At 37.3% G+C, this 22251-nt stretch overlaps 1 long non-coding RNA gene across 3 annotated transcripts; it reads right to left on the reverse strand.

Annotated features, from left to right (window-relative positions):
• Positions 1-14494: 14494 nt before the first annotated feature.
• LOC122178585 lies at positions 14495-21784 on the reverse strand. Of its 3 annotated transcripts, XR_006178392.1 has the most exons (5): positions 21757-21767; positions 18845-18910; positions 17382-17496; positions 17121-17224; positions 14495-14929 (listed from the first exon to the last, which is right to left on the reverse strand). It is a non-coding gene; the product is annotated as an uncharacterized LOC122178585 (long non-coding RNA). The 3 variants fall into 3 exon arrangements; XR_006178389.1 differs by lacking the exon at positions 18845-18910 and having other exon boundaries at positions 21757-21784; XR_006178391.1 differs by lacking the exons at positions 18845-18910; positions 21757-21767 and adding an exon at positions 21573-21678 and having other exon boundaries at positions 17382-17540.
• Between the last annotated feature and the right edge of the window lie 467 nt (positions 21785-22251).

The following is a 22251-nucleotide window of genomic DNA, read 5'->3' on the forward strand; positions in this document are numbered from 1 at the left end:
ATTCTAACACTATCTGAGAATAATTCCAGCATGAATTAAACATGAGAAGTAGTTGTTTAAAGTTTTGCTGGTATTGCAACAGAATGTGAATGATTGCTGAGTAAAGTATAAAAGGATGGCGGATTATTAAACACAAGCAGGCTGGCTAGACCCCAGAAAAATACTAAACCTTATGAACAACAAAAAAAAACCAGGCAGATGGCAGTGGCTGGAAAGCACTTTCTAATCAGTAATACAATGTTTACAACACTGCTATTTATATTTAATGCAACTCGGAACTTATAATTCTTTGGCTCCATCATGTTTTCTTCTTATCATCAGATTCTTTCTTTTACTATCCTATGTGTACAACTAACTGATCATAATTTTTCCTGTCTTCAATTAAAAAAAAACAACCATCACCAAGCATTAGATTTAACACAAACTACAACATTAAAAACTGAAATATGTTTCAAAGCTTGAAAGAATATAAGTTGGTTACAGATGTAAGAACAATGATGTGTGATGACGATCACACTTCTTCAAAATGATCATGCATTTCCCTTGTATTGGCCTCTGATTATATCTTTCAAAATGTTAAGAAACCTTCAGTATGTTAGGATTTTTTTGTTATATTTTTCAAAAAGGCAGTTTCAGAGCCAGCAATTGAGCAGAGGTAACCTCATGCATGCTTGAATAGAAAACTCACTGCAGAAAGAATTGAGTACCTATACAGATGACAAAAGGAATAAGAACGTGTTTTTCAAAGCCTATTTAAAAAAATGCAACTCTTAAAATAGGTTGAAACTGAAAAGTAGGTGCATGTTGATTCCACATCTAGAAAAAATAACAATAATTCACATACTATCTTTCTGAAATGTATTACAAACTCATCACATATACCCAGTGACCCAACACACTCTTATCTGCATAATACTTGCTTTTAACTTCTTATTGTATCTTGTGAGAGTTTATTCTAACTTCTGTATGGGAACACTAACTTTAAAGTTTAATGATCTTTTCCTAATAGAAAATGCAAGTGCGTATCAGATATCTTCATATGAAAATTCTACTCAATTTGGGTTAGAACATGTCAGCTCTGTCAAGGTCTTCTGCTTCAGAAGAATAAAAAAGAAGCATCATATTCCCCTACTGACCCAAAGTATGGAGCAACAAGGGTAGAATGAGGAATATCTAGATGCTTTCCCAGGCCAGAGATCTGGGACTAGCCAGAGCACATCATGCGAGCAGCAGTAAGAACAAAGTCCTCTGAATCTCTTCACATTCAGGCAGATTTTGTGTTACAGCCAGACAAGCAGGAAAAAGGCATTAAGTCCAGTCTGCCTGCAACAATGTCAATGGCAAATATGAATAAGCCCAACAGAAACTAGCAAAAAAGAGGAAGTGATACTCAGGAGAAAAAAAAAAAAAGAAAAAAAAAAAAAAGAAAAGGAAATAATTCTCCTCTTTTGCTATCCCTTTCTCAATATTTTGATGATGAGTATCTGCTCTTCTCTGATGCATTTTTACAGGGCAGCAAAACTATTGCTGTGTTGTAACCTTAGAGTGAGCCTAAATTCATTACTGGTAACAGTATTTTCTATATAAAGATATGTCAAAATAATGACAGCACTGAATGTATAACTCATTCTTATAGAGCATGTGATATTTATAAGACTTAGATGAATTCAAGTTCTCCATATTTAACAAACAAAATCTTTTTGATATGTGTAATGTGCCACATAGTATGAATCACAGATTAAATTACAGATGCACATGGCATACAGTTTAGACTAGTCACCACAACAATAAGCCTATGCTCACTTTTTATGATCAGTCAAAATGAATCACCAATCCACTAAATTTCAACTTTTAGCATGTAGTAAGATTATAATTAAACTAGATTAATTAACATTTTATTATAACATTTATCACAGTAAAAATGCATTTGCTCTGCTTATGTCAGATTATATATACACATCTTCTATAGAAAAACTGCAGAACCTCCTTTAAAATATGATCTTCAAGAATATTTTCAGTAAGAAATACTAAATTTCTTTATAAGATATTATTTTTGAGAGTAAAAAAAAAAAAGTATTTTGAGGAACAAAGAAAAATTATATTCTTAACTTCAGCCTTCTGCTCCACAACTGATAATTGTTTGCAGACCATACATTTGATATCTAAATCTTGTTCAGTGGCCTTCATTCATGATTGTAGATTGATACAATCCTCTCTGAAAAATATATTTATCTTTTGCAATACCCATCAAACACTAAATACCTAACTAGGTTGCAAGAAGAATCTTTAATTCTATCATTTCGCTCTGGTAATTGCTTTTGCTTCTTTATGTTTAACCAGAGTAAATGAACTATAATTTAAAATTTCTCTTGACACTTGCTATCTGACATTGTGTAAAACATGAACAAGGTGGTGAATGCTGAAAAAGGTAACTACAACAAAAAGATGTTAAACTACAAGAGTATATTTTAAAAGGCTGATGCAAATTCAGAAAACAGGGCTAGGATTTCACCCCTAAATCAGTTTCCCAATACTGAGGTGCCATATATTCTATTTCGATATGCAAGTAGCAACTAGTCATTTTCAACTAATTTTTTTCTTGTAACACTAGAAAAGAAAGAGCATGCTCCCTCCACCTCTTGCTTAGCATGTTCAGACACTGGGAACAAGCAAAAATTCTTCAAATCAAGGGACAGGTAAATCTTGTCTCTGCATAAGTCTGTGCATGCTAAAATACCCATTGCATAATGTATCCCAAGTTAAGCCTTCCATTCTGAAGGATTTTTTGGCCTTCAAGTTCATGGGATTTATGTACTGCCTCTTAAAAAGCATAAAGTGTTGAAGGTTTGAGACTGGAAAGCCTTTGTGTACCCAAAAGCAGCTGTATACATATGTTTTGAACACTATCACCTGCACATACAGTTGTCAGAATTTACACTTGCAGATCTTGTTAGGCCAGGTGTTTTCACACAAAAAGGGAACCTCTGCAAAGGCCCTTTGAAATCAGGAAGTTACAGGTTCACCTGTGACAGTTTTAAATGCTGGCAGCAGTCACAGCATAAGGTAAGATAATAAAGAATTATCTTCATATAATCCCAACAACAGCAAAAATATATTGATCCACTTTTGTCAATATTACTTTTGTACTAAACAATTCATGTTTTTCAGCAGGTCTTTTTGGGGGGAGGTGGTGAAGAGGGAAAGGGTTGATTAGCACTTCAGCAATAAATGAAAGAATAAATACTTAAAATAAATACTACCTACTCATTCTGCCAGCTTCTGTAAAAGTCTTTTTAACCAGTTAAAATGCATTCTGCTTCCAACTGGGATGAATGTTTACTGCTTGATTTTAAAACACAGTGCTGAGGGATTATATTGTCTTTAAAGATACAGATGTGTAACTTTCACTCTCTTCAACAGAGCTGGCGTAGAAAGCACAGAATGTATTGCAGAGGATCACAAGGAACATTCTATGTCTTTAGCAGAGGTATGAAACAAGAAATAAAACACTTTAAATCAGTCAGCTGCATGGGTGAGGGGAAAAAAAAAAAACATCTGGACATTTGCAAAGCCTCAAAAAAAAGACCTTATTTGACCAATGGCAGCTAAACTGTGCTCCATGCATACTTACAGAAGACAGCAGACAGTTTCTGAAACTATGTTAAGGACTACTATTATTGCCTGATGGACAATATTAATTAGTAAAGTTCTTACATTGCAATTTTTTCTAGGTGAATATTCATTATTAATATTTGGAACAACTTAGTCCATATTGGAAAGACATTTTAAAATAAATGAATAGTATCTATATTCAATTTTTACTGAAACCTTCACAGTCAATATCTTTTTGTGTTGCACACACAGAAGAACTGTGGGGCATGATTTTGATGTTAAATAATGTATGCTATTCATAAACTGAGGTATTCATATGATAATTAAAGTTCTATGCATGATGCACAACAAGATGTGTAGAAATTTTATATGAATAAAATGAATGAGGAAACAGAAATAAGTTAGAAATTGCCTGCTAGAAATGTCAAGAAAGCCAAGGGATTTTTTAATAAAAAATCAAGCAAATATTCAGCTCCCTGTTTCACAAGAAATATAGGGAAAACTGTATCTCTTAAAGATACAGAAGAGTCCCTGAAGGTTAAGATCCTGAATTGATAAACTCTGCAGCTGTTCACTGGTATTTTTAGAGCACAAGCCAGGTCAATTTTTTGTATGTAAATGTGCAGTTTATGGACTTAGATTAATCTATGCAAAATGTAGACATGAAGCTGCTCAGAACTCATCAACAGTAGATTTTTCAGCACCTGAACAGTCTTGCAGAAGTACTGAGGAACTCTTCTCTTCTGATTCAGCTGCCCAAACACAATGCAAGTACAGTTCTCAAGGTCCTAAATTACTGATCAGTTTATCATCCTTTATGAAAAGTCAGGGGCACCATCCGTTGCTCCTCATTTTCAGGTTACCAAAAAAGAGTCTCACCTTCCCAAACCTCGAGGAAACTCTTGTCCAGATCAAAGCTTCATTCCATAGTATCTGCTTGCTAGCTCCCAGTATCTCATCTCCTGAACCATGATTTACTCTTTCACTAACCAGTGAAAGCAACGAATACAACCCCTCTTCCCTCTAGCGACCAGCCCAGACACTGTTCTTCAAAAAGCAGAGTACACTCCTGTTCTCCACCATTCCTACTTTCCCCTAGTTGTCAGTGGGCTTTCCCATGCTATTCTCACCCCAGCATTCCAGGAGCATATCCCATGATCTTGAGTGCAGCTACCAGAGGCAACTAACAGACACAGCACTTTGTGCAGCAGTTTCCAGACTTTTTTAGATCTTGTAAGTCTCCTCAGAACATCTTCAAGGATCATTAAGGAACTATTGTGAAACCTTTAAAGAAACTAGCAGTGCTTTCTGCTGGCAAGGATAGTAACAGGTTGCTGCCATGTCACTTCAAGAAAACTCTGTTGTCAGCTACTCTTGACAAAAGTATGCTTGAACTTTTATTCAAATACTTTTTGATGTAGTGGGCCTATAGTATAAGGCATGGCTCCCAGCACCTGCTGGATGCTAGCATACTCGAGGCTTCATCTCAGAGGATGCAGGTCTCTACATCTGGGAATGCCTGGGGTCTCTCGCAAAAGATGAGGAAAAGAGAGGGCGTCCTCATCTGCCAGGAGCAGTGCTGGTGGTAAGCCTGCAAAGTAGAGGAGCTTTTGTAGGATTTTTGTAGGCAGAATGCAAATACAGTGTCAGAGGAGAGGAAGAAGACCAGATCTTCTCTGAGATCCTGCAGGTACATCTTCAATCCTCACTTGTACTGGGAGAGGGGCAGACAGAGAAAGACCCATGATGGCAAAAGATGGAAACTTTGTGACCTCTGGCACCAGGATCAAAGTTAGGGAACACTTCAAATCTGGATGTACATAAGCCAATGGGTCCTGATGGTATGCATTCAAGAATTCTAAGGGAGGCTCATGGCAGTCAGCAAAGGCTCCTGAGGATAGGAAGAAAGCAAATATAACTTCTAAATTCAAGAAGGTTAAGAAGGAGAACTACAAGTTGATCAACCCCAACTCTGTCCCTGGAAAAGATAGAGTAAAGCACTGGAATCTGTAGCCAAACAGATGATTGGGAGCAATCAGCATGGATTTTTGAAGGGAAATTAATGTTTCACTGATCTCCTAACTTCATACAGTACGATGATTAGCTCAGTGAATAAATGGTGGATATTGTTTATCTCAGCTCTAAGCACAGCTTTTGATGCTGTAACATCTTCATTGACTGGCTAAAGTAGTCAGTGAGGTGGACTGAAAACTGACTTTATTGCTGGCCTTGGAGAGATACATTCAGAGTTATGAAGTTCAGCTGGAGAATAGTCACTAATGACATACCCCAGGGGTCAATGTTGAGGCCAATACCGCTTAAAATCTCCTTTAGTGACCTGGATGATGAGGTAAAGGTGGTCAATCCCTGAGCACATTTGCCCATGGCACAAATCCAGGAGAAGTGGTAAATACATCAGAGTAAAGTGCTGCTATTCAGAGGAATCTTGACAAACAGGAGAGATGGGCAGACAAGAATCTCATAGAATTCAACAGTGAAAAATGTAAAGTGCTGCACCTGGGCAAGAGTAACCAAGCTCATGCACTGGTACAGGCTGGGGGACAAGAGGCTACACAGCAGCTTTACAGAAAAGGCCCTGGGTATGCTGGTCATGGATTCTCTATTCCTAAAGACATTCAGAACTCAATTTCCAAGCCTCTGAGGAGACTGTTGTAACTGACTGTACTCTGAGCAGAATAGGATGGACTAGATATTTTCTTAAGGTCTATTCTAACCTTAACTGTTCTGTCATTCTAGTATATAGCACCTACTGCTTCTTTTAAAATGAGCTGATGTGTTTTACAGCAGCAGTTTTGTTCAGTGATGCAGTCACAGCTGGAAAGTCCATCATATCTTTTACTAACCCTTTCCATCTTGTTCTTGGTTGGGGTCAGTATTGCAATTGTAGATTTAGATGGTTATCAACACCTTACTAAATTTTAGAAAAACTCTCAGAATTGAAACAGCAGTCTTAAGCTATCCTTTTTCCTGATTTAATGTCTCCTCAGTTTTATAAATGGAGGAAATCTACCTTAACATTCTTATACTTTTTATAAATTTCCAGCAGATGGTGAGAGTGGGTGTGTGTTTGATAAAAACTACAATCTATTTGAGAACAGTGCTAAAAGAATGGAGTTGCAAACACCTAAAAAGCCTTAGGTTAAGTAATCTTACTCTTAAAAAGATCGTATGGGTGTTTTATTGGTTGAGGAGTTTAATGTTTAAGCTAGAAAAGTGACATTATCGTCATTAAAATTATTTTATTTGACTATAACAAGCACTACAATTTTGAATGGGATTTGAATATTTCATGAAGCACTGTGTTATTGAAGGGGATATTCTAGTCATCATCTAAATATTAATAATTTGAAGAAAAGGGGATTATCCCATACCTTACTGTCAATAATTTGGGCAGACTGATCTACATTAAAGAAGTGGCTCTGATATCAGCTTAAAGCCAGCAGTAATTTTACCGTCTCTGCACTAGTTATCCATCAAAAATAGGGGGAAAAAATCTACTTGCAGAAAGGCTGGTAAACATTTTCCTCCTGATTTTATGTTCATTGTCAGGCTGGTATGAGTTTGATTCCTATTTCATTTTGATTTGTATAGATGTGAGGCTCTTTCCTTACTTCAGTACTGTAAGTAATATAAAATTTATTAAAATTGACCTGCAAGGCCTCCCCTGACATAAAAGTTCAGAATTTGAGGCGCTAAGAGGTAGCTGCATGGAGTGTGGTCTATACAACTGTTTCCTTTGTATCTCAGTTAATATTTTCCTCCCATTATAAACACACTGAACAGCTTATTCAAAGAGTCCACGTCTTATGCACCATCAATGCTTTCAAGTTTTCAGTTTGCTAAAAAAAAAAAAAAAATTGAGAATCCCGTCTCCTCAATCACTTCCTCTTAACCATATGACATTAATCAGGATGTATGAAAATGGGTTGAAAAGAAGTGCTGGAAAGGTAACTTCAACTCAAGCAAGGAAGTACTAGAGATAGTAAGCAGAATCCGTAAGGCAAAATAGGATATACTCAGCAGGGCCCAGCAGAGAAGGGGACATTTTGCCAAGTTAGCTAGTATCATTCCATTCTAGTTCTATCAAACTCATAACGTAAAATCTACAGTTAAAAAACAGGCCTTTTCTATACTTTATAAACAGTTAACTGAGAAAAGAACATCCAGGAAGCAAGCCATAAATGCAGTTTATCTATTACTTGCTGCTGGATTTGTGTTTTGAGCTATGTACACAACAAGGAAAGCAATACAATTACCATCTTCAATACTTGCACCAAAAAAAGAAAAAAAAACAGGGAACACTGTGGGAGGACAGAGAGAAAAACGCTTTTTCTTTTTGCTTTAATTGAAGGGATCAGATTCTCAGCTATTCTATTAAACCACTGAAGCAACTCTCATAAACAATAGATAAAAATGTTGGCTTTTGCCTTACTGGTATATCTTCCTATTTTGTAGTGAGACACATACTAAGAAAAGGCTTGAAAAAGGTTGGCTGACTTGACTCTAGAAGTTGGAAAGACACATGGAAAAAACCCTCAAAAATAAGAATATAAAGCACACTGAGAAGGGCTTACATTGAACAAACTGAGCATATGATAAGAGATGGGGGAGTGAGCCTTGTCTAGAGCCAAGGAAAGACTTAAGGATGACGAGTTAAGCTATGCCCAAAATAAACCTAAAGCTTTCTAAAGGGAATTGATGTGATCAAGATGTGATTTTCTTTATAAAGTAAAATCACTTTGATTTCAGCTGCCTTTCCTTCCCCCTCCTCCCTCTCCCCCCCGCAAATGTTTTGGAGTATGCTTATTTACTGACTTTTACAGACTTAAGGCTGTGTTTGTTTCTACCGTGTCCCTCCATTCATCAGTCAAGCAGCAGCAGTTGTGAGACAGAACATGGGAGGAAAAAAAAAAAAAAGCAGTTTCCTCTCTAGACAGCAGAAGGGGCAGCAAGAGGGGCACAGAACAGATGAGAAAACAGCCAACTCATTTACAGATTTTCTCATTTGAGGTTCTTGATACAAAAACATTCCTGGTTCTGATGTGCAGACTGAGGCTTGTCTATATATTTATAAAATTAAGTGAAGTGCAAATCACACTAGAAGATTTATGCTAACGGTGTTTCTAAAACACACCAAAATGAGTAGAATGTATCACCAACTGCTTCTAGCAACTATGCTTGCTCCACAGAAACATTTTTAATAGTTAAGCAATTAAAATAAAATAGTGCAGTAGCTAAATTTAAGCCTTCTGGATTCATTGTTCTTCATTGCCACGGACACCCTCAATATCATCACTTAGCTTTCTGCTCCCCCTGTTTTCATACAGATAACAGAAGCATCTCACTCAAAAACAGTGTTGCTGAAAATTCCTGCTTAGCTCTTTCTTAACCCTCAAGGTGCCTGCAGCATATCAGCATGTTACTTGGCAGTACTAGAGGTTCACTGGTTGTCTGAAGCTGTGATTTTATGGTGTTTCCAAATTAATAGGACTATGCAGCTTGTCACCAAGCTTGTATTTAAGCCTGGCTGGAATACAGAAACTAGAGGGTCATCCACCTAAAACAGCTGGAAGGCTCCATCTCATTCCAAGTGCGCATCTGGTATGCAGACAGAAGAATAATCCTCACCAAACGCAGCTGTTACTTTAAAGTACAAAGAGAGGACATGCCCCCTACATAAAACGGCCAAGTGACTAGGGCTCTTGTTAGAACATGTGAAACAGGTTTACTTTTTTTCTCTTCCTGAAGGAGTTTAGCTCCTCCCCATTTCCTACCTCTGGAGAGTTATTTAATCTCTTGGCGAGGTCTTATTTTGGGTGGGAACATTCTTTACCTTTTCTGCTGAAGCAGCGTTGTCATGCAGGAAAATATTCCAGAGCCACTGCCTATGGAAGACGAGAAGGATGCCTAACTCCCTCCCACGCCTGCTGTAGGCAATCCCATTCACAAGTCTGGAATGTACTGTGGGTAGCAAATGTCTCAACATCAGGCACTAGGGAGGTGTGTCTCTGTATTTACACATACGTACAGAATTTTAGCTTTCTAAGTCCCAAACTAAATTTGCTTCAATTGTACTTTACCTAAAAGAACTGTTAGGCACATAAGTAAACCGAGAGTTCAGAGACTGATGTGCTGCATAAGTGCTTTGAATAGAATGTGAATGGATGGATTTGGATTTTATCATACATACAACAAAATTATGAATATGCATGGAAAAGTAAGTTACTGTTTAATACCACAATACCAGTAAAAAGATACGTTCTTTAATGAAGCATTCTGGGGGAAATTGTATAGTTCGGACAATTTTAATGGGAGTTTGCAACTTAATATTTTAATTCCACTAGAACATTTTAGAACAGAAGAAATTTGGATTAGGTATTGACAGTGCCACCTGATAAAATGTGTGGTGAAGTTTGAACAGCAGATGTCTCACCCAGGGATGCTTCCCTGGGGAAACAGCAGGAACCTCCTGTACACTCACTTTGCCTGGCATTCATCTCCCGACCAGCTGCCAATTTTAAACTATAGCAAGTCTCTCAGTTTATAGTCCTTTCAAGCTAAAATCTGTTACATTTGGGGAAAAATAGCAATACTTATGTAAATCAATAATTGCATTGTATGTAATACAGTAAATCCATAACATGCCTAGAGTGACACTAACAACATCATGCACGGGTGTGCCATCAAGCAGTACGTACAAGGCAATTCATATGCATTAGAGTCTGACTATATCTTGTTCAAGCACTCATTTTGTTTGGCACAAACAGCCTTCTTTTTGCAACCAAAGAATAAATATCACTTTGTTTCATCACCTTTTTTTTTCCTCCCCCTTCAATGGAACTATTTGCTAAGGCTAAATCCTAGCTTCCATTCATATCACAGTTCTGTTCATAGTTTAAATATGCTACAGAGTGATGATTACTGATGTCTATGCTTCATTCTGAGCTGCAGAACACTGGACAAGCAGCCATGCAGAAATGTGGGGTTTTTTGTATTAATGAGATTTTGAAAATTAGAGGCAGAGTAGAGATAATAATAGAAAATAAAATACTGCATGTCTGCAGAAAACATCATGAAAAGAGCATGAAATTAGCTACCCTTTCATTCTATGTATTTCACTCTCCCATTTTTTTTTTCCCCTTATTGGTGCTGTTTTTTGGTCTATGACAAGTTCCAGTGCTGAATACAGACATTTTTAAAGATTTCCTTACTGCTTTTTTGGATAGTTAAAACTGAATACTTTTTTGTATTATTTTAAGTGAAAACACACTACATATGCAACCTGATCATCCTAGTGGACTCAAAGTTCTTAAAGCCAGGACAGGTGCAGGTGGAGTCAATTGTTACAGCTGCTTTCTCAAGGATACCCAACCACTTCCTACTGTTGAAAAAAAGTCCTATTTACATATATATATTTTTAAATAGGCATGAAAGAGATTTTAACTCTCATACAATCAGTGGAGCAGACTGAAACTGCCAATATGTAGGCTCCACTTTTACGTGCATTTTATTCTTATGAATTCCACAAGATAGTAATAGGAATCAGAATTACAAATGCATGCATTTGGTACAGTTTTTCAAAAACAGAGAGGAAAAAAAAAAAAAACCTAAATAAGAGAGGGATTTTGTATGTCAGGGGGAAGTTCTTCACAGAGGGAGTAGTGAGGCTGCTCAGAGAGCTTGTATATTCTCCATCCCTGGAGGTACTCAAGACCAGGTTGGATGGGGTCGTGGGCAACCTGGTCTAGCATCAGATCTGGAAGCCTGCGGCCCTGCCTGTGGCAGGGTGTTCAGAACTTGATGATCCTTGGGGTCCCTTCCAACCGAAGCCTTTCTATGATTTGTGTTATATAATTTATAAAGAAACCGCAAATCAATTATCACTTTTATACTGGAGATTGACAATGGCATGCCCATTTGGCTATATCTGCGCTTAGTCTTCATTCTAGTAGTCTTATACTTAATCAAAATTTTGAGTGGGGTCTCTGATTTCTAATTCCATTTTGGCACGCATTTATCCTTGCCTTTTATTTTTAAGAAAAAGATAACCACTCATGGAATTGTGAAGGACCTCAGCCTCTCAACCGCAATTTAAACTTTCAGTTCTCAAGCCTTGAAATGTTGCTACCATTTTGTTAGATAAATGTTGAGTTAGATCCCATCTAAATTTAAGCCATATTTTCCATCTAAAAAACATTTCTACTGATCTTTCACTATCAACAACCAAATAAATAACATATTCACAGTAAAACTTACCAAGCAAAACTTTAAACTGAATGATAAAACAGTTATTAGTAGGAAAACATAAGAAATGCATCAGCAACCTTGTAAAATATTGATAATGTCTACCATTTTAAAGGCTACTTATACACCAAATTCCTACTGATTTTAAAAAGCTCAGATTGCTGCCCAAAAAATTTTTACCCTTAATTCAGTAATAGTGGAAGTAAGAAGCCTATTCTTTGCCATACCCCCAGCAATATCTTGTCCAGCAGAACCATTCAGATGGAAGGATGAGACAGATGTGACTTCCTTAGCTTGATTTCAGAGTTAAGTTTCTCCCAGTAAGGCATTCTATTTATATATATATATATATTTTTTTTTTAAATACTTGGACCTGCACTGAGGAAGTAGAGCAGAGTCAAACTATGTTTGAACATTGCTGCTTCCTTGAGTTTCAGCCTTTTCCTTGATGAAGTCTTGAAATACTAAGGGAATTACATCCAATAATTTACTCATGGACCCTTGCCCTTCACTACTTGTTAAAAAGCAGTGCTGAAATCTGTCTCCAATTTTGCCATAGGTATTTGAGAGATAACATTGGAGTAAGTTTTGATAATACAGGTGTCTTTGATTCCTGTCACGCTGTTTTAAGCACAGATTTTATTACAGTTATGGGATAACAATGACTAATGACGTCTTAGGGATAGGTACAGACAGTGTACAGGCTGTCTTTGTTAAATCTAGTTCTTTCCCATGTTAACTATAGGGTTTTGCTCATTAGCATGAGTTAGCTTGTCTTCCTGGACAATTTCTTTCCCCTGAAAAATATGAGGTTTTTTTCCTTTTCAAGGACCACAACAAAAGCCTTTTACTAAGCTTCATCTTTCTTCACTCTCATTTAAGATAGGACAGGATAAGAGGTCTTCCCGTTCTGTTTCTATATTTCACCCCAATTTTTGTTAGGTAGAAAATAAAGTCACCCATTTAGCAAGAATTTCTGAAGTCACTGTCTGGAAAAAGGGCAATTCCAGTCAGTATGCTCATTGTCCCAGAGTGGCTATAGTTGAAATATAGTGATTTTCATAGTTATTCTTCATGCATTGTAGGATCACTTCTACATTAAAGAGATTGTCTTAACATTAACATCCATACATTATTCATTGGTACCTCACCTTTGTGGTAGGCCTTATATATCCAAGATGCAACCTCACAGCACAGCAACATAGACTAGACTGAAAGCTTAGAAAAATACTGAAATTTGGATATATTTTACATAACATTTAGATACATGCATTATCATTACGTTTAGATATTAGACTTCAATTTCTCTTTGCTTGTCCAAGAAGAGGTATCTGAAGTAAACACAGTGAGTTCAGTCCATTGAAGACAACAGTAAGACTGGAAAGTAGTGAGATGACAGAGAGAGGCAATCCACCTCTAATGGGATTTACCAGTTACATATGAGGGCTACAGATTGGCTGCTCTAACTAATTAACTCCAGCCTATGCATATACAAATCAGGAGATAATCAGTAAACCAGAATCTGTGAATCCACTATCACAGTTCTCAGTCTCAACAGTAAATGTCCTACAAAAGTTTTTTCTCCTATCTGAATTTCTTGAAGCAGTTTAAAGACTGAGTGATGTCCTTGCTATCCCCACTCTTCCTTGGAATAGCAATGGCAAGTTGTTTTATTTTGTATTTTTGTGTAACTGTTCCTCTAATTACCTGTTTCACACATGAAAAAATACTTATTGATTTTATTTGCCCTGGAAGCTGTTTTTTTAATACATTCATCAGTTGAAATTCACTTTGAGTATTTCCCAGTATCAAGAATTCATATGTTTTAAGTAGCCATTACTTCTACATCAAGAAGTAACTGCAGTATGGATAGAGCTATGGAACATATCAATTTCTATGATTTAATTTTGATATACTGATACGCATTAAAAGTACACAGTGAGTGTGAATGTGAGACAACTTACACATGTCTATTTTCCATCAGTGATCAAAGAAAAGGCAAACTGCAATAGATTATATGGAACCTATTAAATACAATCATCATGAGCATTTCTTTTTAGAGAGGGTTAATTTTTAGTGAGGGTTAAAAAAAAAAATCACGTGACTTAAAGCTCTTTTCCATTGTCTGTACTTTATACCTCAGGATATAAATCCATTTTGTAATTACTCCCTTCTTATCTCAGAACTTTGCCTGACACACCATTCCATATGTTTATGATTCTCTGAATGAAGAAGTGTTCTCTGACAACCATTCAGATTTTTTCCCTTTAATTTCCATTTATGCCTTATTGTCTTATAACATTCAAGTGAAAATATATGTTGCAATATTGTGTGACATTATCTGTATTACTTAAGATTTTATATAGCTGTACATCAACCAAACATCAGATAAATCTCATGCTTCTCTTCCCCCTCCCCTCCGTACATCTTCCCTTCCAGAGCTGTATAGGTAGCAGATTCAATTTAGTCTCTATGACAAGTTGACTTTAAGCATTTCTTACAAACCTAGGACAGAATGCATCTGCAATTTTATCGAGTCACTTTGAAAAGTGAGCTACACATGCAACATTTGCTAAGCCCTCTCTGCAATTAGGAAAAATAGAAAAAATGCTAAATATTTGCACTCAGCAATATGCAGTATTGTTTATGGAACTTCATAGATTTACTAGCATTTGCAAATTGAGGGAACAATCCAGCAACACACTTGAGACAGAGCTTCAGGACTGGAACCCTACATAATATTACCTGACTAATTTGCTGGACTTGCTAATAAATAACGAAGTTGCACAAGAAAGGTACAAGTGATTTGTAATCCTGCAATAATAGCTTCTAAATAGTTAAGATTACACTGAGAGATGAGAACCTTTTTCCCCCCCGTATGCCATATACCAGCAGGGGACAAAAATCAATCTTGTGAAGGCTCTGATTACTTGCACTGCAAGTTTCTTGTCAGCAGATTCAAAATGTGCAGTGGAATGAATCTTCTGCAAGGTAGAGGTGCTGTCTATCAGCTGGGCATCCTTCCTCCATTCTCTCCCCCCACTTCAACTTCCTGTGGAATATGCGGTTGTGATAAATTAGAGGAAGAAGAGAAAATACAAGATGCTTCAGCACAACCATTTTAATCCTCTAATGTCAATATGACACTAATTTTACTGTCTTCCACGTGATAAATGTATCCTTGAGGTGGGGGTAATGAGAAAGTTCAGGAACAAATGAAGGAATCATACTTGTCTAAAATATAATGCAACTTGAGTGTATACAAAAAAAATCTGTTCAAGGGACAGTGTTTAAATCTATTAAGGTCTGTAATTTAGCCTAGAGAAAAGACAGTCAATAACATGCAAGCTGATACAAAGCACTTTTTAGAAAATGTCTGAAAAAATATAGGATTAGTGCAACCATACCAGAAAGGTTGAAAAAAAAAAAAATTATGTTCAGAACAGAGTATCAGACATACTTTATCTTTCTAGTTACCCAAGCCAAAGCCACATCTAGTCCTTGTCAAGTTTCTGAGTCTCTGCAGTAAGGATTTTGGGGGGTTTCTGATTGGTTTTTAACCAATGGAACTTTAAAAAAAAGTAAAATTAAATTAAAAAAAAAAAAAAAACAACCCTTTGCACTTTTAATAAAACCTAATTACTTCCAGTGAACAATGAAAGAAATTGTGTATTGAAAAGAAAAAAATTAATCATTTGCTTTAACCATGCTTTCTCTTAGTACTAAAGAAAAGGACGTTGCACTACTGCTTCAGCGAGAAGGAGTGAGTGAATCCTTATAATCAGTTTTGATGCTCACAGAGCTAATTGCCAGGTCCACCCTGCAACTTATGGAATTACTGCTTCCTTCTTCCCATCTTCAGTACTCTTCATTAGCTTCAGAAATGAATTATGAGTTCACAATAAATATTCTCAGAGTAACGCATTTTATCCCAGAGAACCTGAAGAAAAAAGTTTGCCAAATGGAGAACTAAGCATTATTAAAATTGACTGCCCTAGGCCTGTTCTGGTCAGCACAGAATAATACTATGCAACAGCTACCAGGTTGAACATCCTGTGAGAGTACTAATTTATTCAGTCTCCTGATAATCACAACTAGACAGACAGGTTAATGAAGAAATATCATCTTCTCATCCTGCAGATGGAGAAAGACATGGAGAAGAAATGGCCCAGCATGGAAAGGATGATGCTACTCCTAGTTTTCAGTTCCAAATTCTACCCATCGCATTTTTTCCCCCCCCCATCTCTCAATATTCTTGCCTCCAGTATTATTCAAATGTACGAGCCAAAATTGCTGATTTTATAAGTAGTAGCTTGAGATACTGTTTGAAGACAAAAAGTAAGGAAATATCTGGTTTTAACAGGTATGTAGCTGATAGATTAATTAGTTGTCACAGTAGTTGATATTTTGTTGTGCATGCTAATCGGATTCCCAAAGGCCAAAATTACTCCTAGCACTCACATTAACACTCACACTGCCTCTCACAATGGCACATATACCACTGTCAGAAGTCAGAAATCATTTTGAGGGTGGATAGCGATAGGACAAGGGGAATGGTTATAAGCTGAGACAGGGGATGATTGGGTTAGATATTAGGAAGTTTTTCACACAAAGGGTGGTGATGCACTGGAACAGGTTGCCCAAGGAGGTTGTGGAAGCCCCATCCCTGGAAGCATTCAAGGCAAGGCTGTATGTGGCTCTGGGCATCATGGTCTGGTGGTTGGCAACCCAGCAAATAGCAGGGGGTTGAAACTAGATTGATCATTGTGGTCCTTTTCAACCCAGGCCATTCTATGATTCTCTAAAAGTTAGCAATCTTCAGAAATCAGCACTTGCAACTTCAACTCCTTTCCTGCAGGAAGCCATACAGAAAGGGGAGGCAGACCACTGCAAACTTTAAAGGGCTTTGAACAGGCTAGTACGTCAATCCTTCAACTTGCGTTTCAGTTCTGTGGAGAGGAAGTGAGAGGAACTTTTTCATACTTTCCAGTGATCCTCTATAGGAGCACTATAGACAACATTGATTTCAGGCAAAAAAAAAAAAAAAAAAAAAAAAAAGATACTGCTACGTTTCTGTTTCTGTCACCAACAGCAACATAAATCATTTTTTCCACGCTACCAAGTACTGAACTGTGTACCACACATGCCTGTATCTAGCATAAGTGAAAATCATAATCTGGAATTTACTGTTTATTCAAATAAACTATAGCTTGAAACAAAATTGCCATCAAAAAATATAATACCTTTGAGACCATTTTCAATTCCCCATCCTCCACCAGCCTCTTGCTCTATTTCTCACAAGGCAGAGCTGAACTCAGGCATTGCTGTTCCACGCAGTGCTCATTATCTGAATGAATGAAAACCTTTATGAATGATTCCCGGTTGTCAAATACCATACTATCTCACACAGGAAACTACAGTGTTGATAAGGTGCCTTGTGGGCTTTAGGTTCAAGTGCATTGCTGAAGACCTGGGGGAAATTAAGGGAGTGGCATTTCAGTTACCTCCAATTCTGTCTGCTGTCACCAAGGTCCCACACGAACATCCAGGAAGGAAAGGATGGAGGAGCAGAGGCACCAGACTCTCTCCAACATGATATGCAGAAGTAGTAGCGGGGCCCTGACCAAATCACACAGGTGAATTTGGTAGCAGTGCTGCTTTGACTGATGTTTCCCACACACATTACAGAGAAAAAGTTAAAATATTCTCTTTACACTACTACCAAAAAAAGACAGAGAGTACAGATTACAGTAAAGGGAGATTCAAAGTTGGCCAGTGCATTTGAATTGCAAAGGAGCAATCAATTAGTTTATCATTAATCAGATAATTTTGGGGATAGTGAATAATATGAAATGAAAAGAAGAAATAACTAGCGGGATAATTTTCAGGAACCATCTCTCAGCTTTATAAACTAATCTTCCTCTAATGGCCCTTTTTAATGTAATTTATAGGTTCATCATTACCCTTTTTGTATTAGTAATTATTTCTAAAATACCAAAGAACCATCTTCTTTTCAAGGTCCTTCTATGTACCTGATTTACAGCTTGGTTCCTGTTGGACTCTGTCTTTCTGAGGTTTGACATTTCAAAATATTTATAGCTCTTTTACATTAATGCCTTTCTCATGAATCTGAAGGTGACCGTTATTTCTTTCATCTTGTTGTAATTAAATGGATCAACTATGGCTTTATTATTTCTACTATTTATCTGAGCAGCACGTTAAAAACTTTCAGACAAGCAAGTGATATTGAACATTATGTGAATTATAACAAACAAATATTTCCTAAAACATAGGGTGCACTTGATGCATTGGCTAGGAAATTGTTCCAAGCGAAAGCACAAAATCTTTAATATTTTATTGATCAGATCTAAACCTTCTGCCCAAAGTGGCAATTAAATTTCAATTAAACTGACTGAAAGCATCATATTAAATTTCAGCACTTTACGAGCTATCAGATAATGCTGCAGGACAAATCTTTAGTATGATCACACTCTTTTCAAATTATATTATCCTGTTCATTCACAATAAAAGTGACAGTTTTAGGTATACTTTCAATATTTCTTGAATATAAACCCTCTAATGAACACATTTTATTGCCTTTAAATCAATTATTATTGGATATTTTAATAAAGTGAATTGAGCACTTTGTTTTACACACTGCTTAGAAGTTATTATATTTTGCAGTCAGCATAGCAAAGAACAGTAACAGTATGAAAGAAAGATCCAAATACCTAGCATACTATAAGTTTAATCACCTATTTACAATGATGAACATGCTACATTCTGTTGCACTACAGCTACTAGTACAACACATTAATTAATATCTGATTAGATCTTCAGACATTGGGTCTCACTTCCTTCACCACCACAATTACATAAATGAGATAAGCTTAAGATAACACAATCAGAATTACAAGCACTGAAAGTGCTTTTAGAGTATTGCAACATACAAAGACAAATATCTTACTGTTTCTTCTCCCTTTGTTCCACTTGTTCTGTGTGAATGCTGATGCTTAGAATGACCAAAAAGCACCTGGATACAGATAAATTTGCTTAAAGCAGAGGTGATTATCATTCAAGTCTCCTTTTGAGTTACACACATACACATGTTTAAGTGTAAATAACATTAACCAGTTTTTTTTTTTTTTCATGAAATATAGATGAGGCATCAGGCAAATCTAACACATGACTGCAAGTAGTCAAATTTCATTTCACTTAGCAGGTGTTTGGGCATGTTGAACTGAATACATTTGCTGCCTGTTGTAAATAGGAATCTATATTGATGTTAGAAGTTTACTGTGTTTTTATGGGTGAACACACAAAAATAATTATTCAAAAAAGAAACATTATTTCCTAGGTGGACTTTTACAGTACTGTACTGTCATTATGAAGGGAAATGCCTATATTCTATACCCTCAGAATTCCCTCCTTCTGCAGATTCTGCTTTCAAAAGAGAAACAGGTAACACAGTTATTTTAGGACACTGCTTTCTGTCAATGATTCACTACCACTGAATGGTCGCCTATGTAGCATCTTCAGTCCTTAAAGGTAATCATCATTTTCAGGCTTTAGGAATTGCAGAATAACACACCAAAAGAAAAAGTCCATATCTCCTAAGAATAATGTGCTGTTGCGCTACTTTTATTTTAATATCATACCCGTTTTCCAAAGAGAAGAAAAATGTAACATTCTGTTGCATTTGGAGTAAAACAAACATCAAAGGAGGTAAACACAAAGGGGGCAAAAGCCCATTTTTTTTAGAGCAATGTTTTTGTTTAAAAAAAAAAAAAACAGAGTTAAACTAAGAAATGTATTTTGCAATACAAGGAACAATATTCTAGAGATTGCACAATTCCATATGACTAAGTATAATTTGTTTGCTTATACACCTTTCTCATTCTGCTATTCTTCTCCCTTGGGAGCAAAGAATTAGGTGTGCAAGGAAATAGGAAAAAAAAAAAAAAAAAAAGGAAAGCATTAGTTTGTAACCAGGACTCTTCATTTTTCAGTATATGTAAAGGTAAGAGAAGTCCTGCAGAGGGTAAAACAGTACACAAGTAACTAAGTAAAGGAATTGGCCTCCAGAGCAGATGTTCATGCTGTCTCAGCAGGCAAGGACAGTACATGCTGCATCAAACACAGCTCTCAGCACGTGCTTGCACCTCTCCTGACCCCTACACTTCCTGGCTTCGCTACCATGAAAGCACCACAAGAAAGGAGGTGTGTCTGAAGGCAGCATGGGTGGATCTTTTTTAACACAAATGAGCAGCAGTGTTTTGTTGTTTTAGGTTTTGTTTTTAATTAGGATTTTAAACTGCCTGTTTAAGCCCCTGCCCATCTCCCAGCAATGCCCCTAGGAGCTGGCTGGTTATTTTGACTGCCATCAGCAACAGAGCACACATCAGCATACGGTTTCCAAGCTGCTTCCTTGTCTGCTCAACCTGGGGGTTGTGTAATATTTCCTGAGGTTCTGTCCCTGTCCACAACTCTCCTTAGTACTAAAGGACATGACATTGGTAGGCATGCACATACCAAGTAAATGGAAGTAAACAGATACGCTTACCTAAGAGGAGAGGCTGAGAAAGCGGGGACAAAGAGAAGAGGAGGCGTGGCTTCAGTGGTGCCCAGGACAAGAGGCAGTGGGCACAAGGTGGAACACTGGTGGTTTCCTCAGAACACCAGGTACCACTCCTATGCTGTGTGACAAAGCACCGGCACAGGCTGCCTAGAGAGACTGTGGAGTCTCCTCCTTGAAGATCTCCAAAAGCCACACGGACATGAGCCCAGGCATCCCTCTCTCCTTCTTTAGATATCCCTATTTGTGGTTTAAGGCAGCAGGCAGCTAAACACCACACAGTTGTTTGCTCACTCTCCACACCTATGTAATATGAGGGAGAGAACTGGTAACAAAGTAGAACTCCTGGGTTGAAATAAAGCTCTGCATGGCTTCTTGCAGGGGTTGGAGCAATGGCAGGACCTGCTGTTATCATCATCAGATCCAATTATCTCTTTGCTTTTAGGGTGCTGAAGAACTGAACAGAGTTCAGTAGACACAGGCCAGACCCCAGCACATTAGAGTAATCTGTGCATTTCTAGAGCTGCCAGCACACCTGTTCCAATTACCTCTTTTTTTTTTTTTCTGGATTCTGCAGTTATTCAGGGATGAACTTGCAAATCATTAGGGGTGCCCACTGTTCTGAGTACTTGCCCATACCATCCTATGTTCCCCAGCATTCAACTATCCAGCCTCAGGACAGATCCCTGGGGCATATTTGCAAATAATTATTTAACCTTAAACAAAATCTGAAACATATTCAGGTAATATCACAATAGTAACATGCTGATTTGTACATTCCCATTTGTCTTTCTCATAGCCTAGCTCCCTAAGGAGACAAAGTGCAGTTACAAATAGTTTTTAACATGTGGTTCTCAAAGTATGAGGATAACTGCAATATTAAATACAAAAACCAGATTAGCTTCCTGACAGCAAGTAAGGCATTAAATAGTAGAGTTCTATGGAAAAAAAAAAAAACAACCCTCAGAGATATCTCCAGAAACACAACAAAGAAAACAACACCATGCCCAACAACAACTAAACTACTATAGGAAAAATTTTAACACACTCCACCCTGACACATTGTTAACACTTTGAGCTGCATATTGGACACCAAAAAGGTGGCTACAGTTTAACCTACCAGTAGCTTTAACTTAGCAGCAGCTCAGCACAACACAGCTGTTCACTTACTCCCCCACCTCAGCAAGATGAGAGAGAGAACTGGAAACAAAACAGAACTTGCAAGATAAAAACTATTCATCAAGACACTAAAGCAAAAGTAATAACTATGCATACAAACATATACCTACAATACAATTACTCACCACCTGCTCTCTAATACCCAGCCAAGCATCAGCCCACCACTGGCTAACTTCCCCACAGACTTATAGCTGCCCCACATGGCATCAGGTGACTTGGAGTAACACCTGGCCTAACTGCCAAATTCAGGCCACCTGTCCTGGCTCTGACCCACCCCCTGCAGCCCTGCCATTAGGGCAGCAACTCAGTGCTTTTCTGTGGTTTGGTCTCTTTTTAGTCTGGATGTATGCTTGTTACTCAAAAATTGCCATAAACATTGGTGTGCTATCTATAGTGCCTAAGCTGGAACTAAAGCATTACTTGGCCAGGACAGGGTGGGTCCTTGTCAGCTCTATGATTTTATAGTTCAGATCAACTCAGGATACCCATCAATGTGGCTTGGTTTATCCATCTAATTCAGAGTAATTGTGCCTAGTCTATTTGTCTCGGGTGAAAGTGGAAGGGGTTTTTCTCTTTGATTTCCTAACTATCCTTCAGATGCCTGCTCCATCTCCATGAAG

Source organism: Lagopus leucura, unplaced genomic scaffold, assembly GCF_019238085.1.
Source record: "Lagopus leucura isolate 7727_CA_CO unplaced genomic scaffold, USGS_WTPT01 Super-Scaffold_1, whole genome shotgun sequence".
Classification (NCBI taxonomy): domain Eukaryota; kingdom Metazoa; phylum Chordata; class Aves; order Galliformes; family Phasianidae; genus Lagopus; species Lagopus leucura.